The sequence below is a fragment of the Bacillus rossius genome, chromosome 5, assembly GCF_032445375.1.
Source record: "Bacillus rossius redtenbacheri isolate Brsri chromosome 5, Brsri_v3, whole genome shotgun sequence".
Lineage (NCBI taxonomy): Eukaryota > Metazoa > Arthropoda > Insecta > Phasmatodea > Bacillidae > Bacillus > Bacillus rossius.
Genome location: NC_086333.1, coordinates 63,944,216 through 63,950,966, shown reverse-complemented (window position 1 = coordinate 63,950,966; position 6,751 = coordinate 63,944,216).

Genomic DNA, 6,751 nt, shown 5'->3' with positions numbered 1-6,751 from the left:
CATGTTTACTTTCCCATTGGTTGATTTATTAGCAAGAACATTTTTATCCTTGTTATTGGCACTACCTGATTAGCTTACTTCTCTCCTAGCTGGACATCGTTGGCTCACGGTCGTAGAGGGGCGTGTCCAGATCTGCGGTCCAATTATGAACACAGTGCGACAGTGTGGAGGTTTGCATTCTAGTTTGCGACTAAATGAATCCGCGAAATTTCCGGGTCACTATATATAAGTATTTCGTTGGTAGAATGGTAAACTAAATAATATACGTAACCAAAATTAATAATATGTTTAAAAAATCTCTGTTCACAAATTTCTGGTAGTTTATATATTTATTTAATAACACTGCAAGCATATTTCAGATACATCGCGAAATTTCATTTGGTTAAATTAAGGGTAAGATTTAAATTGTGAGCCGATTTCGCACAGGTCGTGTGCACATACGTTTGTTGTGCTTGGCCTGTTACGCATTCGCTTGTGTTTATTTTTTTTGTAAGCCCAGCTTGAGGCGGTCAATATTCCCCCTCTCCTCTTCTCCTACCACTTCGCCCTTCGCTCCTGGTAGCACAAAGTTTCGTTACGTCACCGGCTGAAAAGAAGTTTCACGTGAATAATCATTACGATTTTCCTGAAAACCGTTGAAACCAATGCTTGGCGCGCTGTTGCCAGACGTGGTTGTGAGTTACGCCTTGTTGACGACCGGGGCTCGCCACACGACCAGCTGATAACACATCGATTCCATGTCCACGCGTGGGCCGTGACGTCATCGCTATCGATTCTGACGTGTCGCGTGTCACGCAGCTAAACATGCTCCGGGTCTGGTGTGATGATTCTTGTTCGTTCATAGGCCGCGGTTAAAATGCTTTTTCGTGTATATATATATATATATATATATATATATATATATATATTTATAATCCAATATATACGACGTTATTGGTTTTATTTTTCGTTAAGGGCTATAAATTGTAAAGGTATTTTAAAATCTCACCACAAATCCCTCAGCATTAAAAATATTACTAAGAATAAAATCAAAAATCTTTGTTACAAAGTGTGTTTGATAGCACTAACCATTAGTGCGTGGACTAAATAAAATGGGCGTGAAGGACAAAAACTTATGACTCCATTAGAGGGCACAATTATTTGTTCAATAGTATTTTAAAACTTTTACAAATTATCTCAAAATATTTTTCTGAAATATATTTTTATATTGTACCTAAACATTCTGTAGGAAGTGAATTCATTTTTTAAAAGGACTATGGTTTTTTTTAAGTACTGAAATAATATGTTCGCTCTCTACTTCCGTTTGTTGGCCAAGCCGAAAAGGAAGTTATGGTTAATTTTTTTCTCTAGTTCACCAGCATGGTATCCAAAGGTACTTAAAGTACCTCCAAGTGCGTTAGTCGATTTATGTTTCCGCACAAAAGGAATTGTTCTTATTGACCAAGCGAGCTTGAATGAGCAAGTCGGCGCAAACGGTTAGAGAGTTTAAAATTGATGGCGGGCGTAAATTGGGACGCAGTTCCGTGAGTGGAACTGGGGTGGCTCATCGTAAGTGAAAACGAAAATGAAAACAACAGTAAATGATCACGCGCAGGGTGAAGTGACTCAATCTCAGCGCGTCTGTGAGCTGTGAAGGTCCGAGAGCTACGGATGTCCGTGAGGTGAGCTGCGGATGTCCGTGAGCTGCGGAGGTCCGTGAGCTGCGGATGTCCGTGAGCTGCGGAGGTCCGTGAGCTGCGGAGGTCCGTGAGCTGCGGAGGTCCGTGAGCTGCGGAGGTCCGTGAGCTGCGGAGGTCCGTGAGCTGCGGAGGTCCGTGAGCTGCGGAGGTCCGTGAGCTGCGGAGGTCCGTGAGCTGCGGATGTCCGTGAGCTGCGGAGGTCCGTGAGCTGCGGAGGTCCGTGAGCTGCGGAGGTCCGTGAGCTGCGGATGTCCGTGAGCTGCGGAGGTCCGTGAGCTGCGGAGGTCCGTGAGCTGCGGAGGTCCGTGAGCTGCGGAGGTCTGTGCTCGCGCACAGTTTGCATCAGTGACTGCGACCTACTCGGCACGCAGTTTTCAGGGAATAATCTTGGCCAGTGAGAAACCCTCAACGAAAGAAAATAGCTAATCACACCTTATCAAGTAGATACGTCTCACCAGTCGGCAGCCAATAAACAGGTGTCATTTACCCAAGTATATTTTAGGGCTTAGGAGTTTATCGTAAGGGCCAAAGAAGATGTGAATTTTCTCGGTCCATATTCATTACTAGAGACCTGAAAATTTTCCGGATTCATTTCGCGATAGGCTAGAATCAAAATATGTACATTTGTCTTTTTTTTTCTGCTTCAGTGATTGGACCTCAGTTTATCTGAAGGACTCTTTGCCAATGAAAAAAAAAAAAAAAACTCCAAAGAAGTAGCGAATCACGAGTATCTCATTTAACACGTGTCACGAGTCATTATCCAATTAGCAGATTTCATTTGCCCGAGTGCATAGAGGATTACGAAGTCGATCCTATCGATGATTAAAATACCGAAATTTTTCCCCTGTCTTTGATTAGTAGATATCTGGTTGAGAAAATTTGTGTCCCGGCAACAAATAGCAAGACGGCTTTTAAAATAAAAAAAAAATCCACAGGAGAAACTCTAGGATGAACAGCAATGACCGGTGATTGAGATCAACTCGGTGTTAGTCGGGGGAAGGTTTATTCCGGGGGACCTGAACAGACATTAACCCCGCCGGCCCCCAGGTGTCGGGGAAGGTCGGCGACAACGGCCTGATGCGGGTGACCCCGGTTACCTGCCCGCCCCCTTCGACCCCTATCCCCCCCCCCTCTTTTTCCCCCACCCCTACCCGCCTCTCCGCGTCGCCGCAAGGCGTCCTACCGGTCGATGCGCGCGGCGTCGGTGGTGGAGTAGGGGGGGGGGGGGAAGCAGAATCTCGCGTCGACGCGGGCTCCACAGTTGGTCGTCGGGCGGCCCGACCCGCGCTGCGCTGCTGCCCTCCTCCTCTCCCCGCGCGATGGCCCGCGCAGAACGACGTGGTTGCGCCGCCGCCCCGGTCCGCGCGCGGGAACACGACTCCGACGACGACGACTCCGACGCCGGTTCGCCGTCGCGGGGAGTCGGCGTCGGCCGCCGGTGCTGACCTCGGTGAGGGAGACCTCGCGTCCTGCCGCGCCGTCGGTCCTCCGGAGGGGAGACCTGCGTCCCTCGACCCCCTCCCCCCCCCCCCGTGTCACTCTTCGAGTAGTCGCCGACCTCCGAGTATCGCGTCACGACGACCTCAGACCCTCGCTTTCCCCCGGGTCTTAGCTCAGAACACACTCCAGAAGTGGGTGGCACTTGCTTAAGGCAAATGGCCACGCACTCAAGCATTGTAGGTCCACGTGACCATCATTAAAAAAAAAAAATCTAAAACATCCACTGGTGGTAACAAATTTACCGCGGAATGGTTAGCGATCTACGAATTTCGCGTGTTGTGGTACATTAAAAGGGCTTGTAGGACCCCGTGACTCTTTTAACTTTGTGATTTTGAGACGACCTAAAAACAAAAAAAAAATCAATATCAAACACTTAGAAAATAATTTTTTTTGACAGAGTTTTGCACCAAACCGTACAGAATGTGTAACTTGTTGACGACGAAGCTGGTGCAAAAAGGAAACGCCGCTAAACTTATTCAAGACTTTCATTTCGGTGCAGTTATTTTCGTTTGGATCATTTTCGCATGTGTGCTCACAATTGTTCATTAAAATATACTTTGAATTACGGTTTCAAAAGCTGGAATATTTTTTTAACATGATTTACATTTGTGTTCGAACATTGAAACATTTTCTTGCTTGGAAATTGTCATCGTGTCTAGACTGGATGCAGTATTTTTCGTCGTGCATTGAGCAACGATTTCACTTAAGGGTCTGTGTTTACGTTGCGGGTCATTAGTTCACATTAACGTTGAACACTCGTGGAAAAAACGTGTAGACTTGAGTTTTTAAGCTACGTAACACTCACGTTAGTTGTGGCTGTTCACGGGAAGCACGCAAGACGTAGAGACTTATCGACATGGCGAGCACGTTTGCACCGGGCGTGTGTTGTTCACGTGTGCGTGAGGACAGTCGATCATTTTCGGCTGCATGAGTTGTTCGACGTGCCCTTAGAAGGGCAGGATCACCACCGACACTGGCTTCCTAGAGCCCTTAGGGAAATGGATACGCCATTTCATCACGACTTGGACGTGTCTTAGGCTGAGGCTACACATCTCAGCATAATTTTCACCGTCTCCCCTTTTTACCTTTAGGCTGAACTTTGGTTGGCTCGAAGGAAACTCCATCTTAAGAGTTCCACAGTAGCGCTTGACCGAGTCTTGCCAAATCTCATGGACTCCTCAGACAACCAATAGAGACTGTGATCTGGCCCGAAGTGCGTCCAACCTCTACTCGCAGACGTCCAAAATCAACCGCCAGGAGTCCTATAGGAACGACCTCTCCAGAGCAACAGGGGTTCGTATCGCAGACCAACAGTGCCGCAGAAGACTGCTCGAAGTTTGTCTTCAGTCCAGAAGGTCAATGGGACACTTTACACTCTCGTGTGTGGACAGTTCGACGGGCAGCGTGTGTGGGAGGTGAACTGCCAGATATGTTGTTGACGGGTGCAAGTGTAGAGTTGGCATCGAAATTATGCTTGCGCGGGTGAGAAAATTTCATGCAGCGAGCGGCAAAGATGTGTGTGATACGAGTGTCAAAAGATCCCAGCTGTGAGGTGTGTTTATCGTAACTGGGCTGACAGCACCAGGCGTATCGTGGTTTTAACTGGCTGGTTCAACCACCGATTTAATCTCGGAGAGGTCATTCTAAACTCGAACCATCAAGCAGTAGGAAGTACAGGTGTACATTGACTGTTCTCGGTGGGAGAGTTATGGAGGGCTGTCTGTTATTTTCTCTCTCTTTCTTCCGGTTAACTTTGTCGCCGTAAAACGACAACCCTGACACATTTTCCTACTTAACCACACAAACGCACATTTATTTTTATCCAATAGAAAAATTTTCAGAGAAGCTTTTGCCATAGTTTTTTTTTTCACAATGGTTTTTTGTTGGTTCCAGTGTCTTCTAAAATCTTTAACATTTTCAACTGTAATAGAGCACTGAAAAAAAATTATTTTATTGCCTATTACATTTAACAAGTAATTTGATCTCTTTGGATCGTAATAGGGATGTTATACCGATCCAGGTTTCGTGTAATTTCTTAAATGTTTTCGAAAATAGTTACGATAAACTCTGATGCTGAAAAAAAGTAAGTTTTTCAACAAACATACAATGCAGGATTTCCTATGTGATTTCAATTGAAAGCAGTATGGAAGCATGCAAAGTAAAACTGGATTTATTCTTGAGGTTGTTTAGCACAAGGTAGCAAGAAGTCTGGCTGCCATCCTGAAGATGGCGTTTGCAGTGTCGACCGAAACATCGGTAAACTCATCGCCTTTGACGCGGCTTAAGCCCCTAAGCCAAGTAACCCCAGACAATGGCTGCAATCCTTGTTTTCATTACTATACGACGCTAGTTTTGTTTTTTGTTTTCCGTAATGTTGGTGTTTACATGGATTTAAAGCGTAGCGAAAAATAATGTTGCTGTAGTCTCGTTCGTTGGCGAATCACATCCCTGGCAACAATAATCAAAGTAAATGAATAATTAAAGTTACATTAAAATGTTGACCTTCTTGATAGAATGCTGGTTAAGTACGTCTCCTGCACCCGATAAAATAAAAGACGTACAATCGAGATCTACTATTATTGATACTGCCAATCACATCATTAAACAAAATAACCCAGTCTTAGACATTAATGTAACTTTTTAAATAACTTTCACCTGTAGTTTTCAAAGTCTCGTGAACCAATTTAATATATGCTTGCGTCTAGATACAAATTCAGTAGATACCTACGTATATATAACAAATTTTGTAGATGCCTGCGTCTAGATACTAACTTTAGTAGATGCCTGCGTTTATACATCAAATTTAGTTTATGCCTGCGTCTAAATACTAAATGTAATAAATATTGGTTAAAACAATCTAATATTACGAACGGAACATGCACAGCGATTCAATCTAACTAATTTTTAGCACATTGGTGTCGTTGCTGTGTAAATCTCCCTACGGTAAGAAATAAAATTCAAGGTTTATATTTTAGATGACATCATCAACCTGCCAATCTCTCGTCTCTCTGGAAAGTGTACTATGGCCTATTATAAAATTTCAAATTTTAATTTATTGAATTTAAATTGTTGCTAGAAGTAATTTTATTATAAAATAAATCAGTGGAAAAAAGTAATATTTTATTTATAGTATTTCTAACAGTCATTCGGAACGAATGCTGTAAAATTAAATTAAATCTTAACTTTCCCACTTGCTCTTCGTTGCTTTTCATATGGTAAAATTCAGCTCATATCATCACATAGAGAGTCGCTTAGCTCTTCATTTAGTTACTCTAGTTAGGTTGAGGTACGGGAAGTTATCCGATTGGTGGTCATACATCTGTTCGTGGTCTCATCTCGTCGTTCCAATGTGTTCCTAGATTGTAAAAAATTCAACCCGACATTCCCTTGGGCGGTGCTGCTGATGTATTGCGATGAACCACGGAGGAATCTCTTCTAAAGGATCATCGACCCCAGCTCTGAGGATGTTGGGGGGAAAAAAATAAATTCCTTTTGGCGCCCAAGTCTGCTGCCTTACAGAGTTCATATCGTTGATTTACGAGCGGCGGTGGTTCGAATCGGCATCCAGGGAG